This window comes from Silene latifolia, chromosome Y, assembly GCF_048544455.1.
Source record: "Silene latifolia isolate original U9 population chromosome Y, ASM4854445v1, whole genome shotgun sequence".
Lineage (NCBI taxonomy): Eukaryota > Viridiplantae > Streptophyta > Magnoliopsida > Caryophyllales > Caryophyllaceae > Silene > Silene latifolia.
In genome coordinates, this window is record NC_133538.1 from 34,229,269 (window position 1) to 34,250,984 (window position 21,716).

Below are 21,716 nucleotides of genomic sequence, written 5' to 3' on the forward strand. Positions count from 1 at the left end.
AATGCAATGAAAAACAGCCTGCAACTGACAAAAAACAAGCATACTGAGATAGTCTATGGTATAAAACCATTTATTACAACTGAAAGTGAATAAAATGCAAAATAAAATCGCCGGGTTGCCTCCCGGGTAGCGCTAGCTTCAGTCAGGTCCCAGCTCGACCTTCTTTTTCTTCGAGCCTCTATAATTAATCACAATCAAAACAGCTCAAAGCGCGCGAAAGAACTCAAATAGCTGCGCATGTGCTACACAACAAAGATAAGTAGCACCAAAGTGGAATCAAGAAATAGGAAATGAAATTAAACAACCGTTTGAGTCTAACAAATTTCCTATGTGAGCTCCTAAATTTATCCACATAATAAAGGAGCGCGGAGCAACTCACAATATATAAGGGTCCCGATTCAGATTAGCAATTTTGAGATGACATGTACGGTGAGAATTTGCTAATTTAATCGTCCACTTGAGAGGGGGTATAGCTTTAAAAGAAATTACGCAAGTCAAACGAGGCAAAATACTATTAGAACAAACAATAATAAAATTATCGTTTACTACCTCAGATTGGTCGCTCTCAATGACGGAATCATAGGTAAAAGAGTTTATTACCTTTTTCGTGCTAGGAGCAATTACCGACTCAAATTTGTCCTCTCTCGCCCTCGGTGGAATTCAGCCCATACATCTCAGCTTCAAGTGTATCCGACTCAGCTTTGAATAAGGGGTATTCACTGTAACCGTTATCATCGTCAAAATCATCATCTAAAATGAACCCAAGCAACATAGATCGCTCTGGGCCAAAATCGATCGATCGAGTAGAATTCTTACTCGATCGACTACTTCCTCCCGATTCACTCGATCGAGTAACAAAACCACTCGATCGAGAGCTATCCTCCTGCATTCCACTCGATCGAATAAAAATACTACTCGATCGAGGGCTTCCTTCTGAAATTTCACTCGATCGACTACTTTTAGTCACTCGATCGAGTGATTCTTCCTGCATAGGGCTGAAATCTTCGCGTGGGGCAGTGAAATACGATAGGAACTCGTCTTCCGAGTCATAGAAGTCATCCTCATCATTGGGCAACACGGTTTCCTCGGAGAAAAACCGCTCTCGGAAGATAAACCTCTTCTTCTTGCATCTCAGCTGCTAACTGAGCAATGTCAGTTTTGAGCTTAAGGAGTCGAGCGTCCATATTCTTATTGCTCTCTTGCATTTGTGATACAAGCGTCACCATTGAATATGTCCACTCCGCGATCTCTTCTATCTCCATCTCAGCTGCTAGCTGAGCAACTACAGACCCGAGCTTATCAACTCGCGAGGAGAATTGTCTATCATGATCTTGCTGAGCTTGCATTTGAGATGCAATTGTCTCCATTAAAGATTTCAGCTCCGCAAGTTCTTCTTCTTGTATATCAGGAGGATCTTGTTGCGGTGGCCATTCATAGGGTAGATGTGGCGGCACAACTACAGCTGCATTGTGCTCATCAGTACCACATCCCCAAGATTTCTTCCTTTCCCAACTAGCAGGTTTTTCAGCTTGGGCTTCAAACTGAGCAATTAGTCGGGAGACAGATGTCATCTTGGCAAGAGGGATCGAAGGTACTCAAGCCTTCCCTTCGATAATCTCTCTCAGTAGCCTGTCTAATAAACCTGTAGGCCTAACAAAACAGCACTAAAGAAAAAGATAAGAACGGCCTCAAGGTACTTAGTCTTCCCTTGAGGCGAAAAGACAAACAAAATAAAACAGATAAAAAGCGTCGCCTCCCCGGCAACGGCGCCAAAATTTGATACTGTCGTTTCGTACCAAAAATAAATTGTAACACCCCGCGCTTTCCCTATATTTTTAAATAAACTTTTAAGTAATTTTTATTAAATAATTATTATTTAAAGCTTATTTTCATAAAATATCGTCTTAGCCGTGTAACGGTAATGATAGTGTAGATTTTAATAATATTATTCTCCGTCTCGAGTTATAGTAGACTTGGGACGAAAATTCTAGTGGATACCGACTCATTTTGAGTTATTGGGCTTATCTTGACTCATGGGCCTTTTTCCCCTCTTTTTGTCTACACAAAACCCTCAACTAAACCCTCACAACTTCATCTCCCTCATTCTAATTTCTGAAATTCCTCAACAAACACTCCACCATTGTTAAACCCTTTGCTCTCAACCCTAAAATCACCATAACTCACTCAACTCTTCACCAATCTCGTTCCTTTTCGCGCCATTCTCTTCCTTTTCTCATTTCCCTTCTTTCTAAGTAAGAAAGTCACCATCTTTTCCTCTATTTCGAAATTCTCATCTTACAAGGATGTGGATTCTTGACTTAATACCTTTATTTTTGTGTTTAGGGGAGAACTTGGACAACCCGGAGGAGGATAGCTACATCATTGACGAGTCTTTAGAAGATTGAAGTGCAAAAAGGTAACGGTGATGGGTTACTCGACTTTTATGTTAAAATTGTGTGGTTTTATGTAGTTATAATCTCATATGAATGTTAAAAGTTGTATCTTTCATGATTGGTGCTAATTTGGATGTTGAATATCATGCTTGTTTGCAATTCTCACATGTTTGGATGAAAATCTCATGCTACATCTCTTGAACCCGAAATTACCCTTTCACATGCTCAAATATGTTGTTTTTCCGAGTTAGAATCATGCTAGGATACGTAAACAATTGATGGGAAACAATTTTTGTTGGTTTCAAATGGTTTGGAAGTGTTTTGCATTGAACCCGTGTGTTTGTAGTCCCAGTAGGGTGATCCGTGGCCGGCTCTTGACCGGCTGGGAGATTCTGTAAGTTTTGGACATATTTTAGTAAGCTTTGTAGTCCCAGTAGGGTGACCGTGGCCGGTCTCTTGACCTACTGGGAGTACACCAAGGTTTTAGGTGATTTTGAGTTTGGGCGTATTCCCAGTAGGGTGACGGGCGCGTCTCTTGGCCATGGGAGTCTGTGAAGGTTTTATGAGTTTTTGAAATTTGGTGTAGTCCCAGTAGGGTGATGCCGTGGCCGGTCTCTTGACCGGGGAGTGCACTTGTAAGTTTTATTTAAATTTTGACTTTGGCATGTTGTCCCAGCCGGTGGCCCGGCGGCCGGTACACCTCCCGGCTGGGAGCCCCCTGTATGCCTCTTTTCACTTGTAACCTCTAATAATCAATGGTTTATGCATGTATCTTCTTCCGTATCGGTAATTGGTTAGTATAAGACTTATTGACATTATAATCATGCAACTATTGTTACTCGTATTTGTGACCGGAGTGTGACGGTTTACATTGTGTGACTACTCGACATTCCTCATTTATTTGCCCTCGGACATTGGGTCACGATTAGGTGCCATTGTTTCCGAGTTGGGCTATCTTCCTTCCGCCTCTTCGGACCTTGGGGTACGGCTAGGTACCATTGTTCCGATTTGGGGTTACTCGACCTTGGGGCACGGCTAGGTGTCATGGATCGAGTCTTGGATACGATTTGGGATTGTATGTCGAATCGGGTGTCGTCCATCCCGAGAGTCTGGCCAGATTTAGACTAGGACCGTATTATGATCGTCGTCCTACCAGGAGGTTGGAGTCTAGGGGTTGTCTTGTTTTGAGTCAAAGCTTTGTAAATGTCTTGCTTGTTACGGTCATTGGCGTGTTCTTATATACGAGAGTGCACGTCTTCTATGATTGTTTGTGAGAGTCTTGGTCCTATCGGATACTAGTGGTGAGATGCAAGCCCCTAGTTGCGATATGATCGCCGGGATTGATGTTCCCATCCGTTCTTATGGTGAGATGCAAGCCATAAGTATGAATGTGACATTAGTAGCCACGTCCCGTGCTATGGTTGTTAAGAGGTTTTCAAGTAATGGCTATTGGTTTCCATCCATGTATTTTCTATTCAATTGATCCGTTGTTTACCTTCTTCATATGATTCGATGCCTAATCTCATATCCATGTTTTGCTACCTTGAAAGCATGTTTAATATGATGTACCATGCCTATCTCATTAAGAATGCAATGTGCCTATCTCGTTATGATTATCGTTTATATTCCCTTGTTCATATTATTCAAGTATGATGCATGATCAATATGTTTGATTAAGTTCTTGCTTATGTGCATTTTGACATATTGTGGCTGGGAGAACCACGAGTTACTCCCCACACTGATCGTGGCGTTCATGTTTACATGAATGACAAGTTCGTGATGCAGATTATGGGGAAGACGTGTGAGCTAGCGAGAACGTTGAACCTTGGACCTTAGTTATAGTTTGCTTAGACTCACCTATCGTTAGACTTGTGTTTATTCGTGGGATATCTTTTCCCCAACGCACTTCGTTTTTAATTGTAAAACTTATTCATCTTACTTTTCATTTTCGTTTGATCACTTATGGTGGATTTCACACTTTAAACTTTAAAGGTTTTAAAAATCTCGTAATTTCCGCTTTAAATTTGATGCCCTATCGAGGGGTGTCACAGTTGGTATCAGAGCATATGTTGCTCCCGACGCACACACGTGTACCCCGAATTTAAATTGAACTTGACCTCAAATAATAAATGAGAGATGGGTAGGACTAAGGACCTAAGTTGGTAGTCTCTTTGTGCATGCTATATGTTAGGTGCTAACATGGTTGACTCTTTGGTGTCTTGAGAAGATGGTACGACCAACCAAGGTGGAGAATACTATCATGGAAGCTCTTACTCTAATTCTTCGGAATCAACGAAATGCTAATGCTCAAGTTAATCATCGCTCTAACCGCCGTGGCAAGAGGCCATCTGTGCCCTCACCCTCGTCGTCTTCTAGCAAGAAGAGGTTGGTGCCGAGAGTCCAAGGACAAGGAGTACAAGACCATGGAGGACAAGAGCCAGTAGTGCAAGAGCCGAAAGGACAAGTACCTACATCTACTAATAGGCTTAAGGAGAACCGCAAGTGCTTCAAGTGTAGGCAAGCTTATCACCCCAGGATTGGATGCTATGATATGCCCTTGAAGTGTTACCATTGCAAGAAGCCTGGACATCTCTTCAGGAATTGCCCCGAGAAGAAGACTATCCCTCCTCCTCTCCCTCATGCTCCGGAAGCCGAGCCAAGAAGAGTCATTCTTGTCGAGAATCAAGTCGGAACCACCGTTCCTCCCGACACCGTTATGGGTGTGTTTTCTATCCTTGATCCACCTTTCCTTACTTTTATCCCGTGATGCTCATCCCTCCTTTCTAAACTCTCTTTTGCTTTACCTTGGAAGCTAGGTTGGTACCCGCCCGACCTATCCCATGTTTTTGTTTCTCCTTCCATAACATCTTGCTTAAGGAACTCTTTCTCTTGAAGGATTTCCTTACCGTCTCGAAGATACCTTCCTCTCTTTGAGTGCCTTGTCATATTCCCTTATCTGTGTGCTTCTATGCCTTTCGCAACTCTTATTCCATATCTTAGGAGTTGTCTTTGTACCTTTTCTCCTTATAATGCCCCTCGTGTATACCTTCATCTTTGCCTTATGGAATGTTAACTCGGTCGGATAAGTTGGCTTTTGTGGAGTTTGTTTGTGTTTTGACCCTTAACCCCGGTTTTGAGAGGTCGGGATGTCGAAAAAGACTTAGGTAAGGTGATGATAAATACTTAGTGATTCTTATACCTAGTTCCTTGACTAAGTAAGTATAATTGATTGGTGGATTCTTCGTGTCAGGAATAAGTTGCCTATGTGATTAAAGTTATAGAACTTGGCTTTGTTGTTTATGTTTGGGATTTGAAAGCTTAGTAGGTTGAGCGTCGTCACCTTAGGAGAATATGAGATAGATTTATGATAGAAGCCTTGAATAGAACCCATTCTTAGATGTTAAAGGTCCCAAATAGAATGGTGATGTGATTTGATATTAGTTTTCCCTTGAAGAATTTGGTTGAGAAGTCTTTGTTAATTCGTTCTTTGGTTTTTAAAACATCGAGGTTGTGTCGAGAACTTGAGATAAAGAGACGTTGTTATACTTGAGTGGTAGACTTACTTTAGGGATATCCTAATATGTGATAGGATAGGTGAACAATGAATCTAACCAATGTATCAACCCTTAAGCGAGCGTTTATTTTTACCTTGATCAGCCATAGAGGTGTAACCCTTGAAGAGAGACTTGCATATAAGGAATGAGATGAATTGCCTTGACCCTTGTTTTGGAATTTGGTCGTTTTGTTATGATGGTACAATATCCTAATAGGTGTGACCTTGTTAGAGAGAACCTTAAGTCTTATGAAGCGTATGGGTTAAGCCCCGAAATCCCCTTCGTGTCTTTAATCATCTTCCTTCCCTTCGTTCACACCTTGATTAGATTTAATTCTTAAGTATAAAAGTTACTTGTCGTTTCCTTGCCTTGAATACCTCTCTAATTCTAATATCTCTTGTTGGCGTTAACTAGTTATCTTTATTAGTTGACTCGTTTAATCTCACACCTCGCCATGTTCATGTATCCCTTTGAAATTTCCTATCATTTCTTGACCTAGTTATTACCCTTTGTTTCTTTAGTGGAGTGATGGCTTTGTTGGCTACGTTGTAGAGTGAGTGAGATGCCCTTGAGGATTCTTTGCAAACCTTGATTTCGTCAAAATTGGATTAGTGGCACTTGAGTTGAGTTGGGTAGGAAAAATTGTATGACAATCTATTTACTTTTGGTTGGTGGTCTTTAAGATTTGGGGAATGTGATCATTTAGGCTTGTGAATTCGGGTGTGAATAAGATTTTGGTTTGGAGTGTTAGAAAGTATAAAGACCTGGAGATTTTGACCTTTGATTTAGGATTTTACCATAGTGAGAACTCCTAGTAGTCGATAGTTGGTTATGTGTGTAACTCTTTTAGTAGTTTTGATATTTCATGGAAATCGTTTATAGATGATTTATATTTGAGAGTTATGGAATCACAATTGTGATGGAGTGACTTGACCCACGGGGTAGCATAGGAGTAAATTGTGAGTATTTTGAGGAAATTTTTGGGAGTTATGTGGTTATGAGTTTAGTGGTTAGGAAGTTTTCGGGCAGTTCGGGTGACTTTGTTGTTCGAGATTTAAGTATCTAGTGTTTCCTTGTTGCCTAACTTCCCGTCCTCTTTGACCATAAGTGTTTCCGTTCATACCTCTCTTCCTCGTTTATGCTTGCTCCTCCTTTAGAATTTGATGCTAACCTATGGAATTCAATCTTTGATAGCCTGGTAGATTCGATTTCAACTCTTCTCCTAGGAAGTTCATCCTATCTCTTTGTTGGTTAAGTTTGAACCCTCTTAGCGTATCTTGTTTTCATGATATCTAAGTTACTTTTCAATTCATAAAATTTCTAAACGTTTCAAACTACCATTTTTGGTTCGTCGTTAAAGGTTTATGTTACTTTTACTAAACCCTACCTATTTTAAGAGTTCAAAAACGAAAATTTGATTTAGTTCTCCTTTTGTTCTATAAGTATAACTCCTTTTATTGATTTTAATTGCTAAACCCGAGTTACTTTTAACTTTGCTCAATTTCTAACTAACCTTGATCTACTTATGATTTCTTTGTCAGAGTTTGATATTATATATTTTCGGAAATTTGACTTCCTTTTGAGTTTAAAAGTGAAACCTTTATCTCTAATTTGACTTTGGCAAAAGAAAATTTGAGTGAATTGCCTTTTTCTTTTGATTTTAACGTTGATCGGATGTTAGAACTCGTTATTTGAAACGTTTAATAACTTGTTCTACGCTTGTCGGCGAATGATTTTTGTTTTAAATTTGTCTTTGACTTGGAAAGTTAGCGTTCTTGTGTGCACGACAAGAGCAATTTCGTTCCATGAATGAGAATTATACTTTTGAAAACTCTTCATTAATGTTTTTGAAAATATTTTGATTTTCAATTTATACAAATGAATTGCTTTTGACCATATCTTCGATTTGGAATGTGATGTTCTTGAATGCGCAACGAGAGCATTTCCGTTCCTTTGATGAGAATCGTTACTGTTTTTGAAAATTTTATTTGAAACTTTTGAAAGGATTTTGATTTTTTCGATAAGTAACCTTTTAATGTTTTGGTTACCGATTTCAAAACTCCGGTTTTATTTTTATATATGACTTTCCACTTCTATTTTCAAGTTTCGAGGACGAAACTTTTTAAAAGGTGGGATGATTGTAACACCCCGCGCTTTCCCTATATTTTTAAATAAACTTTTAAGTAATTTTTATTAAATAATTATTATTTAAAGCTTATTTCATAAAATATCGTCTTAGCCGTGTAACGGTAATGATAGTGTAGATTTTAATAATATTATTCTCCGTCTCGAGTTATAGTAGACTTGGGACGAAAATTCTAGTGGATACCGACTCATTTTGAGTTATTGGGCTTATCTTGACTCATGGGCCTTTTTCCCCTCTTTTTGTCTACACAAAACCCTCAACTAAACCCTCACAACTTCATCTCCCTCATTCTAATTTCTGAAATTCCTCAACAAACACTCCACCATTGTTAAACCCTTTGCTCTCAACCCTAAAATCACCATAACTCACTCAACTCTTCACCAATCTCGTTCCTTTTCGCGCCATTCTCTTCCTTTTCTCATTTCCCTTCTTTCTAAGTAAGAAAGTCACCATCTTTTCCTCTATTTCCAAATTCTCATCTTACAAGGATGTGGATTCTTGACTTAATACCTTTATTTTTGTGTTTAGGGAGAACTTGGACAACCCGGAGGAGGATAGCTACATCATTGACGAGTCTTTAGAAGATTGAAGTGCAAAAAGGTAACGGTGATGGGTTACTCGACTTTTATGTTAAAATTGTGTGGTTTTATGTAGTTATAATCTCATATGAATGTTAAAAGTTGTATCTTTCATGATTGGTGCTAATTTGGATGTTGAATATCATGCTTGTTTGCAATTCTCACATGTTTGGATGAAAATCTCATGCTACATCTCTTGAACCCGAAATTACCCTTTCACATGCTCAAATATGTTGTTTTTCCGAGTTAGAATCATGCTAGGATACGTAAACAATTGATGGGAAACAATTTTTGTTGGTTTCAAATGGTTTGGAAGTGTTTTGCATTGAACCCGTGTGTTTGTAGTCCCAGCCGGGTGACCGTGGAGTCTCTTCGACCGGGAGATTCTGTAAGTTTTGGACATATTTTAGTAAGCTGTAGTCCCAGTAGGGTGATCGGGGCCGTCTCTTGACCGGTGGGAGTACACTCAAGGTTTTAGGTGATTTTGAGTTTGGGCGTATTCCAGTAGGGTGTGCCGTGGGTCTCTTGGCCATTTACTGGGAGTCTGCACCAAGGTTTTATGAGTTTTGAAATTTGGTCAGTAGTCCCAGTAGTGTGACGGCGGCGGTCTCTCTTGACCGGCTGGGAGTGCACTGTAAGTTTTATTTAAATTTTGACTTTGGCATGTTGTCCCAGCCGGTGGCCCGGCGGCCGGTACACCTCCCGGCTGGGAGCCCCCTGTATGCCTCTTTTCACTTGTAACCTCTAATAATCAATGGTTTATGCATGTATCTTCTTCCGTATCGGTAATTGGTTAGTATAAGACTTATTGACATTATAATCATGCAACTATTGTTACTCGTATTTGTGACCGGAGTGTGACGGTTTACATTGTGTGACTACTCGACATTCCTCATTTATTTGCCCTCGGACATTGGGTCACGATTAGGTGCCATTGTTTCCGAGTTGGGCTATCTTCCTTCCGCCTCTTCGGACCTTGGGGTACGGCTAGGTACCATTGTTCCGATTTGGGGTTACTCGACCTTGGGGCACGGCTAGGTGTCATGGATCGAGTCTTGGATACGATTTGGGATTGTATGTCGAATCGGGTGTCGTCCATCCCGAGAGTCGGCGATTTAGACTAGGACCGTATTATGATCGTCGTCTTACCAGGAGGTTGGAGTCTAGGGGTTGTCTTGTTTTGAGTCAAAGCTTTGTAAATGTCTTGCTTGTTACGGTCATTGGCGTGTTCTTATATACGAGAGTGCACGTCTTCTATGATTGTTTGTGAGAGTCTTGGTCCTATCGGATACTAGTGGTGAGATGCAAGCCCCTAGTTGCGATATGATCGTCGGATTGATGTTCCCATCCGTTCTTATGGTGAGATGCAAGCCATAAGTATGAATGTGACATTAGTAGCCACGTCCCGTGCTATGGTTGTTAAGAGGTTTTCAAGTAATGGCTATTGGTTTCCATCCATGTATTTTCTATTCAATTGATCCGTTGTTTACCTTCTTCATATGATTCGATGCCTAATCTCATATCCATGTTTTGCTACCTTGAAAGCATGTTTAATATGATGTACCATGCCTATCTCATTAAGAATGCAATGTGCCTATCTCGTTATGATTATCGTTTATATTCCCTTGTTCATATTATTCAAGTATGATGCATGATCAATATGTTTGATTAAGTTCTTGCTTATGTGCATTTTGACATATTGTGGCTGGGAGAACCACGAGTTACTCCCCACTTTGACCGTGGCGTTCATGTTTACATGAATGACAGTTCGTGATGCGATTATGGGGAAGACGTGTGAGCTAGCGAGAACGTTGAACCTTGGACCTTAGTTATAGTTTGCTTAGACTCACCTATCATTAGACTTGTGTTTATTCGTGGGATATCTTTTCCCCAACGCACTTCGTTTTTAATTGTAAAACTTATTCATCTTACTTTTCATTTTCGTTTGATCACTTATGGTGGATTTCACACTTTAAACTTTAAAGGTTTTAAAAATCTCGTAATTTCCGCTTTAAATTTGATGCCCTATCGAGGGGTGTCACATAAATACCTATGTTACTACTAACAGAAGTCAGCGGTAAGTAGGGTCGATCTCCACAGGGAGGCTAAGTTGCTATCTATCTGTTTAATTCGGTCTGTCAGGGTGTCACAGAAATGGGGGTTTTGAATTGATTGTGAACTAACTAAACTACTGAGACTAAAGGCAAGAGAAGGGAATAAAGGAAATTAAAAATAAGAGAAAGCAAGGTAGTATGCTAGGAGTCGGTCTACCGTGGCAGCTATCAGATCTTATACTATCGGGAATACTAAGACGATTAGACTATTGATAAGAAGAGCTATGGTCGTCACCTTTCGGTCCTTAAACCGCCCTAGAGCGTAAACAGCTTAACTTTCGCCCTCACTGCAATACCCTATTGTAATTAAGCAAGCCTTTCCTTCCAATCTTTCGATCTAGGTCGGGGTTAACTAAATTTATTGTCTCCTGCATGCATTCATTCGACCGGATAACAATTAAATTGCCTAATACAATTCCTATCGCAAGACTAATCTATATAAGTCAATTAAAACATCGCTACCACGGCTTCCCTAATCCTAACATACCAGGGGAATTAGCTATGCATAGTTAAGGGAGAACAAGAAATAAAGAAAGAACAAATAATAAACATTAAATTAAATTAAAGAGAGAAAAGGGAGGAAAGGATTACTTGAAATAAATGATCCTAAATGAAAGAACAAAAGTAACAAATGAGCGAGTGACCAAGAAAAAAGGTAATTAGAGAGGTGAAGAGGGAGGGAGAAGAGAAGAGAGTACAGTAACGTGCCGTCCTCTTTCCTATTTATAAGAAAATAGGATTTATTAACCTAATTGCGGAAAATAAAGCTAAAAAGCCCAAGCCCGTCAAAGATTGTTGCTCGATCGAGTGATATTCCTTAGCATTCCTCTCGATCGAGAACAATTCCTCTCGATCGAAGACTTCTTTCCCTTTAATCACTCGATCGAGAAGAAGTAGCTCTCGATCGAGCAAATGGGCTCTCGATCGAATAGAAATAGTTCTCGATCGAGCACTTCTCAGCGCGTAATTCCTGCTTCGCGCACCAAACTTCAAATGGCTGCCATTTCTTCGTTACTTGGTCAAACAGGGTGATTCCGGTGGCATTGGAAAGCTAAAATGACAAAATTTCATCTCCAATTGGAATCACCTGAATATCTGTTGTAGAACTCGGGATATAGCTCTTCAAATTAGGCACTAGCAATTTGAAGTTCTTCCTTTGCTCGCCTAGCTATCTTTCTTCTTTGCGCATCTCAAAATAGCTACATTCCCACTCCAAGTTCACTCTTCCTCCAAATGCATGCTAAAAGAACGGTAAAAGTCTTGATTTTACTACTTTTGGGTTCATTCCTGCAAATAAGACAAAACAAACCAAAGTAGCATATTCGAGGCATTTCGTAGCATAAAACCACGATAAAAGCATAGAAATACGTGCATAAAATAGGCCAATAAGACTATATAAAATGCACGTATCATCGGACAATGACAAGAAGCCCTTCCCTCCACGGGGAGAGAAGCCGGACTAATGTCGCGAGGAGCCGATCGCCGCATTTCATTCGACACGTGGTCAGACAGCCCCTCAGCGCCTATGTCCTCGAAGTCTCTGTGCCGACCAAACTGAAGCTGCCGTCCCTATCATACAAAGGGGACAGTGACCCAACCGACCACGCCGAGGCTTTCGAGTCTTACATGTCGGTATGGGAGCAGCCTGATGAGGTATGGTGCCGAGTCTTCCCAACAACCCTGCATGGGATGGCCCAGAGTTGGTACAAGGGGCTGCCTAATGGTTCGGTATACTACTACGCCGACCTAAGGGATAACTTCATAGCCCAGTACGCCTGCAGCAAGAGAAGGGCCGTGGAGACATCGGACCTCCTCACTATCCGATAGGGAGAGGACGAGTCTCTACGAAGCTATGTGAAGAGGTTCGACGCAAAAGCTCAGCAGATCCGTGAGCTGAACACCGAACTGGCGGCCTTCGCACTAATGAAAGGCCTCCCGAAAGGCGAGCTCAAAAATGAGCTGATCAAGTGCGAGGACCTCAACCTCGACTCCGCCAGAAAGATGGCCGACCGAGCCGTAAAGGTGGAGGATTACCACAAGACCTGGGTAGGCCATAGTGAAGCCGGGCACCCAGAGAGGAAGAGCCGCCGGGAGAATGCTGATGAAGGTCGTCGTGACATGAATCGGTCACGACCTGAGAGATTTAACAGGAACCAGAACTCGGCGGGCGCCGGGGGGAGTTCGGGACCATACACCCAGAAGCGGTACAACGGTCTCACCCCCCTGGTCAAATCTCCGGCCGAGGTCTTTGCCCTGAGCAAGAATGAAGGGTAGAAGTGGGCAAGACCCCCCAAGACGAGGAGGGAAGGCGACGCAAGCCAATTTTGCGATTACCACGGCCAGACCGACCATAAGACCGACAACTGTCGGCATCTGAAGAACGCCATCGAGGAGCTGATCCGAAAGGGGGCCCTCGGCAAGTAGTACGTAGCCAGGCCCCGAAACGAGCTCCGACGGGGCGAATAGGAAATCAGTATTCCAGAGGATGGGGGTGATCCAGGTTGTTATCGGAGGAAACGAGAACGGAGGGTCAGCTAATTGGCACAAACGGCTCCTAAATGAGCTTTACCAAGCCATCAACTTTGTGCCCACCACAGCGATCCCCGCTTCCACCGTCCCCGATATAACCATCGGAAAGAAAGACTACGAAGGAGTCGTAGCCCCACACAATGACCAGGTAGTCCACCTGGACATAGCCAACCACTTGGTTAAGAGGTGCCTAATTGATACGGCGCCTACACGAACATCATGTTCGGGGAATGCTTCCTCAATCTCGGTGCAAGATTGAGGATCGAGCCCCCGCACCAACCCACTATACTGACTTCTCGGGGCCGGCCTGTACCCACAGGGTCAATCAGTTCACCGGTGATGTTCGCCAAAGCGGATGCGACCAAGAATGTTTTATCCGAGTTCGTGGTCATTGATGGTTCGTCCGCCTACAATGTTCGATAGGCCGGGTTACTTTGAGCGAGGCCGATCTTTGTAATGTCCATCCGGGCCCTGACATTGATGTATGTCTCGGACCGGGGGGAGGCACAAAAGCTCGTCTCAAAGGACGAGAGAGACGAAATTGTCAATGTCCAAATATCTGCCAGAGGGTGTAACATGCAATCCCTCAAAATGGCGAAGAAATCAGAGAAAGGGAAGAGCCCATCCTTACAACAGGAGGGTGATCCGATGAACACCGTCGGCATGGTCGAAGGAGCCGAGACCGAGCAAGTGGAAATTGACCCGGACGCACCGTGAATCGCTCGGTGTCGGCCGGAGCCAAAATTCAGAGCCGACCTCTTGGACCTGCTGAGAAAGAACAAAGACGTCTTCGCGTACTCAGCCGCCGAGATGCCAGGCGTGAGCCGAGAGGTGATCGTTCACAAGCTGAACGTGCTCTCCACCGCTCGCCCTGTCAAGCAGAAGATGAGGAACTCCTCGGCCGAAAAGGACGAGGCCATCAAGGCCGAGGTAGATAAGCTATTAGAGGCGGGCTTTATCATGCCTTGTACTTACCGTGAGTGGCTAGCAAATGTTGTAATGGTGAAGAAGTCATCAGGGGGGTGGAGGATGTGTGTTGATTTTACAAATCTTAATAAAGCATGCCCTAAAGATTGCTATCCCTTGCCTCGAATAGATAGCTTAATTGACGCAACGGCAGGCTACACTATGCTAAGCCTGCTAGACGCCTTCTCAGGGTGCCATCAGGTATTCATGGCCGAAGAAGACATGCCTAAGTGCGCATTCATCACCATACACGGCACATACATGTATAAAATGATGGCGTTCGGTTTGAAAAACGCTGGCGCAACTTACACTAGGCTGGTGGACAAAGTGTTTCAAGATCAAAAAGGGTGAAACATCGAGGCTTACGTTGACGATGCTATTGTAAAAAGCAAGTCTGACAGCGAGCACTTGGCCGACTTAAGCGAAACATTTTGTTCACTAAGGAAATACAAGATGAAACTTAACCCAATGAAATGCAACTTCGGTGTCCGGCGGGTAAGTTCCTCGGCGTGCTTGTCGGCGCCGGGGGAATTGATGCCAATCCGGAGAAAGTCCAAGCAATCTGGACCTCACCGGAGCCGAGGAATCGAAAAGAGGTTATGATGTTGACCGGGAGGATGGCGGCTCTCGCCCGTTTCATCTCTCGGTCAGCCGACAAGAGCACCCCATTCTTCAAAGTGTTGAAGGGGAATAAAGACTTCAGTGGGGAGGAACGAGCACGGCTTTCAGGCAACTGAAAGCTCATCTTCTAACTCTCCCGACCCTGTCCAGCCGATCTTTGGGGAGACGCTATATCTATACATAGCGATTACCTCGGCCACGGTCGATCGTAATGTCGTCGAGAGAAGAAGACAAGCAGCAACACCCAATCTACTTTATCAGCCATACACTGCTGGCCGCGAAAGAAATTACCCACTGATCGAAAAAGCATCCTTTGCTGTCGTCGTTGCCGCAAGGAAACTGAAACCTTACTTCGACGCACATCCCGTGACGGTCCTAACCGACCAGCCATTGGAGAAAGCATTGGAAAAATTCGAAAAATCCGGCAGGCTCATCAAATTGGCAGTAGAGCTATCCGGCTTCGGCATTCAATACAAGCCGAGGCCCTCGATAAAGGGGCAGACACTTGCAGACTTCCTGGCCGAGTGCACATATCAAGAAGAACCAAATCCCGGAGTGTGGGAAGTATACACTGACGGGTCCTCCACGACGAACAGCTCAGGAGCCGGCATCCTTATCATCAGCCCAAATGGGGACGAGTTTGAGTACGCCTTGAAGTTTACCTTCTCGGCCTCAAACAATGAATCCGAATACGAGGCGGTGATAACTGGAGTCGAGCTAGCTAGAGCTACCGGGGCGGAGCATGTTGAGGTGAAAACAGATTCACTCTTAGTCACTAATCAAATCAGAGGAGAGTATGAGGCTCGAGACGACGGGATGGTAAGATACCTGGAAAGGGTAAAAGCTGACACCGCAAAATTGAAATCTTTCCAAATCCAATGCATCCCAGTGTCGAGAACAACCGAGCCGACGCTCTCTCAAAACTTGCCAGTTCAACCATCAAGAATGTCACCAACTGCGTCTTTGGTGGATATCGTGAATGCTAAAAGCATCACCGAGACCGTCGGCATGGTGGGCGACATAGAAGCCGAGACGACGTGGATGACTCCGATAATGAAATACAAACTAACAAAAGAGTTACCGGAGGACTGCAGTCTCTCTCAGAAGATAAGAAGGATCGCCGCAAGGTACTTGGTGTTCAAAGGAGAACTATACAGAAGGTCCGTGATAAGACCACTTTTGAAATGTGTCGGCCCGGTAACGCGGACCTCATCTTGACAGAGATTCACGAAGGCATCCGTGGACATCACATGGGGGCAAGAACGCTAGCCCACAAAGCTCTCCGAGCCGCTACTTCGGCCTACCATGCTTGAGGATTCCGAGCTAAGACCAAGAAGTGCAAGAATTGTCGGATGCATGCTCCGTGATACACGCACCTTCCCGAGACCTGCGCAACCTACTTAGTCCCCCGCCATTTGCACAATAGGGGATGGATTTACTAGGACCATTTCCGACGGCCTCCGGAGGAAAGAAGTACCTGATCGTCGCCGTTGACTACTTCACCAAATGGGTCGAAGCTGTCGCGGTACCTGCCAAGACCACGGCGGCCATAAGAAAGGTAATCTGGGAGAACATCATAACTCGTTTTGGGTTGCCCCAAGTCATGGTATTTGACCACGGCCGAGAGTTTTGGAGTGACATGGTGATGAACTGGCTAGAAGAGCTCGGTATCAAGTTCGCATACTCCTCCCTCTGCCACCCTCAAAGCAACAGGCAGGCGGAAGCAGCTAATAAAACAATCCTAAACGGGCTGAAAAAGAAGGTTGAAGATCTAAAGGGAAGGTGGGCTGATGAACTACCCGGCGTCCTGTGGTCCCTTAGAACCACGGAGAAAGAAGCAACGGGATACATCCATTCCACCTTGTCTATGGGTGCGAGGCCGTCCCGCTAATTGAAGCGGCGGTGCCGACATTCGAACGCAAACTTTTGACCCAGTCGAAAATGAGGAAGGCCTGAAAGCCTCCCTAGACCTGGTCGAAGAAAGTCGAGACACGGCACGGCTCAACTTGGCAGTGTATCAAAACCGGATGAGAAGAGCATACAACCGTAGGGTCCACAAAAGGGACTTAAGAGTAGGAGATCTAGTCCTAAGAAAGTCGGCCGCCACAAACAAAGGAAACGTCCATGGTAAAATGACGGCCAACCGGGAAGGACCCTACAAGGTGGTTGAAGAAATGAGGCCGGTACATACCGGTGACGGACATGGAGGGTGTTCCTTTGATGAGCCACTGGAACACGGACAACTTAAGGAAATATTTTGTATAACGGCGGAGGTGTCCGAGACCGTTGTGGACACCCCAACGCATGATTACACCTTATGAAGAATAATCCAAGTTTTTCATCAAAATACTAGTCCCCTCCATAGTCACGCCAGAATAGACGCCGCGGCCAAAGCCGGGCAGTCACTACCGAAGTATAAAAGCGTATAAGCACTGTTGAGACGCAAATCTGACTGCCCCGGCCAATCCGAGAGTGGCAGAGGAAGCGATCAATATGTCTATAGATACGGAAGCAGTCGAAACGTAAACTCGATTGCCTTGGCCAAAGCCGGGAGTGATGAGGGAAACGCGATTTGCCAACAGCAGTTGATACTCGCGAAAGCGACCAACATACTTAGGAATGTATAAGTACGGTTGAGAAACGCAAATCTGACGCCTCGGCCAGACCGAGAGTGAAAGAGGAAGCGATCAACATGTCTACAGATACGAACGCTGTCAAGCCGTAACCTCGATTGCCTCGGCCAAAGCTGGGAGTGACGGGGACACAACGACCGATACGCTAACATGTTCACAACGGCGGTTGGGAAGCGCAAATCTGACGCCTCGTCCAGACCGAGAGTGAAGGAGGAAGCGACCGACATGCCAACATGTTTAAAAACGTTAAGTACAGTTGAGATACGCATTCTAACTGCCTCGGCCAAGCCGAAGGTAAAAACAAAAATAAAATAAAATAAAGAAGCGCTCAATTAATAACGAAAGAAGACAACTGAATGAAGGATTGTGATCAAAGCCCCGGCCAAGCCGAGGGCAAATAAGCAAACTTTATTAAACATGTTTACAGGTGATACAAAACGAAGTCGACGGCCGTCCCAATAAGGATAGCCTAAACTCAACCTACCAAAGTTTTACAAAAAAAAAAAGAGAAGAAGGAACAACAAAAATTATCACATTGAGACAATGAAGCGCCAAAAGGATGGCAGGGAGAGAAGGCTCAAAAGTTGGCCCCCGAACAGCTGAAGCTATCCGAAGGACCAGGTGAGTCTGGTGACGACCGCCCGTCTCCCTATGCTTGTTTCTGCTCGCCACCGGCAGCGAGAATACATCACCATCAGTGGGCGACCCAGAAGCCGACTTGGCAGCTTCACCTGCCTTTGCCCTCTCAGCTTCCTCCCTGGCCGCCTTCACCTTTTCAGCACGGGCCGCCTTGGCCTCAGCCTCCTCAGCGGCCTTTGCCGCCTCTGCCTTCTCCGCAGCCTTTGCCTCCGCAGCAGCCGCCTTCTCATCAAGAAGCCGGTCAAAATCCTGCCACGGGAAGGGGTCTTTAGGAAAGAGCTCTTTGATTACTTCCCTAGTGGCATCTTCGGCCTGGTCCTGGTACTGGGCACACATGTTAGGGATGATGACAGTTTGGAGCGTCTCAATGTCCTTCTCCCTCTGAGCAAGGATGGCCTTTGTGTTCCTGTGCTCCTTCGCCTCGGTCAGATGCAGAGACTTCCATTTGGCCCTCTGCTCAACCACAGCATCATAACCGCCCTGAAGCTTCTTCCGCTCCTCCCGCAGCTTAGCGGCATCAGCCAGTACTGCCTCAACCTTGGCCTTCTCGGCTAGGACCGCCTTCTCAGCGTCCTCCCTGAGCTTTCGCTCAGCGAGGAAATCATTTATGGCGGCCTGGAAGTCCTTCTTCGCCTTCTCGGCCTCTTGCTTAGAGGCATCAAGCTCGAGCCTAAGCCGTTCAAGCACAGGGGCAGCTTCAGCCATGACCTTTTCTTGCTCCATAATGTGAGCGCCGGCTAGTTCGATCCACTTCGCCAAAGATCTTGGCGACCTTATGCCTTCCGCCCTAATGCAGGCGGGGAAGGCTTCAGGGATGAGGAGTCGACAGTGGCATTTTTATCGCCCGTCTGCACAGGCCGCTTCTTTAATTGCCGTTCAGTGAGAGGGACAGCCGACAGCGGTTGATCTACAAAAAATTCGGACAAAGCATCCATGTCAACATTCATTGACATGTCAGAAAGTCTGTCATCAGGAATGCCTAATGAACCAGCTAAATCTGAGCCATAGGTTAGATCCGTACCAGCCTTGGCCTTCTTGGTTGGAGGCCCCTTTTCTTTACCGGCCTCGGTAACAGCGGCAGCAGCAGACGCTGTCTCTTTTCTCTTATTTGAAAGAGGAGGACCCTCAGCAACGGTGACCTCCTCTTCAACATCGACGACCACCACCACCTGCTCCTTTTGGACCACAGGGACTGAAGATTGAGGTGGGGTTGATGCCGTTGCCGCCGCAGACGTTGTCTTTGATCTCCGGCGCGGCATGTTACCGGCAATCCGCGCCTGAGCCGCCGTCACATCCAATGCCTTCAACTGCTGCTCCATAAGTTCGTGAGGAGCCGGTCTGCGATCACGTGGCAGGGCCTTTGGATGCAGCTCAACAACTCTCCCGTTCTCGTCAAGTCCCAACCTCTGGAGGACGGAGGCAGGCAGTTCCGGGCCAAATCGGACTGTAGAAGAAATGAAGCAGGAGTTACGTAAAAGAAATAAACCAAAGTTCAAAAACAGAAACATAAAAAGCAAAGATGGGCCTCACACCGACCCCACTCACCCTGTTCGAGGGCCGGTATGAGGCCGACGTGGCAGAGCAGCTCGTCCTGAAGAACGATCTGCGTCGGGGGCATCCATCCCTTCGGCGTCCCATCCTTCTCAGCCTCAAACAGCTTCATTGCCCGTTTTTCGTCCTCATTAAGATAGACCCTGCTGGCGTCCATCTTAAGCTTATTCCGGGAGACGTATCTGTCATGCTCGCCTTGATTCTCGCACCGCAAATTGACGCAGTCCTGGAAGGACCGGGGCAGCGGATAGTCCTCCGGAACCTCAACGTATACCCACCGCCCCTTCCAGTCCTTGCAAGAAGTAAGCTTAGAGACGGTGATATAACCCGACTCAGTCTGTATGCTATACCACCCCGTGCCACCTAGGACATTCTGTCGAAGGTGGTGAAGCCGGCGAAAGAGGTTCACCGTTGGGGCCTCCCCTTTGAAAAGACACAACCATACAAAACCAACAATCGTCCTGATGGCCAACGGATGCAGTTGGGCCACGGCGACATTCATGGCTTTAATAATGGCCGCAACGTATTCATTCAGAGGAAACCGGAGCCCATACTCCAGGTGTCTGATGTATACGCCGATACAACCCGCGGGAGGGCAACAGACGGACTGACCCTCCTCAGGGATAACAATTCTATACCCCCTGCCGAAGGAGTAATGGTGTTCAAAAAGTTCAGAACCGGAACAACTGGCGAACTTGTTCGTCCAGACTCGATCAGGACTGATCGAGCAGGCATCATCGTGCCACGAAACAAGCGGCCTCTCTACGGCAGAAGGGGTCGCCTCATCATCGTCATCATCAATACCCTCCAAATATCTCTCATCAATTTCAGGAGAAGGAGACCTGGGGCCCCTGAACCTTAGCGGGGTAACGGCAAGTGGCTCCTGCTCATCAGGATGCGACGGTTCGCCCCACAAGTAAAGTCTTTAACCAAAGATCGTTGATAGAAGACATGACAACAAATACTTAACAAATAAAAGTTGAAAATTTTGTTTGTTTACCTTGGAAAAGTGTTACGCCGAGTAACGCTTTGAAGACTAGAGAGAAGTTTCTTCGAAGAAAGCTAGAGAAAAGAAAATTTTTTGAGAAAATGAATTTTAGGTGGCCAAAATCAGGGGCTAACTGCTCTATTTATAGAGCAAAGCCCATGAAACGGACCAATCAGGGCAAAGCCCATGAAACGGACCAATCAGGGCAAAGCCCATGAAGCGTCAACCAATCAACACCGAGCCACGTGTCAAGCATGCAGCCACAGAATGCCAATCGACGTATCTTCTTTAACACGCTCCTTGACAGAATGCCAATCGACGTATCTTCTTCAACACGCTCCTTGACAGAATGCCAATCGACGTATCTTCTTCAACACGCTCCTTGGTATCTACTTGCCAAACGGCCCGCTGTTCAACCAAGCTCGGCAGCACCGGCCGGAGGCAATCAAAAGCACACGGCACTCACAACCTCGGTCTCAGCCAGCGCCATTTTGTTTTCCACATTTGATGTCCATTACACATCCATATGGAGGGGGGATATGATACGGCCTGAGCAGAACCAAGCCGAGGAAGAAGAAGCCGGGGAAGAAATTCAACTTGTGCAGAATACGCTCAACACTCATCGAAGGTCCATACCACGGCATAGACTACGCTGGGGGCAAATTGATGGGACATATTCTGCACCCGCTGACCGAGTCAACATATTGAGCAAGGTCAAAGATATCCACAGCAAGTCAACGTATTAGACAGCCAAACCGACGCAGCCTGTCGGCCTGTCACTTGGGTCTCCGCTAAGCAACTAGCCAGCCGGGAGACATTACCGCGTACTCACATCCAAGTCCCCTCGGCATGGAGTCAACCAGGCCAGCCGGCCTGCCATGGGTCACTCGGCCGAGGGTAGAACAGTCTTTCCACCTGCTCTGCCACTTGGCCACTACGTGACAAAAGGTGAAAGTCTATAAATACCCCTCAATCCTCATTGAGAAAACGATCCAATAATCCAC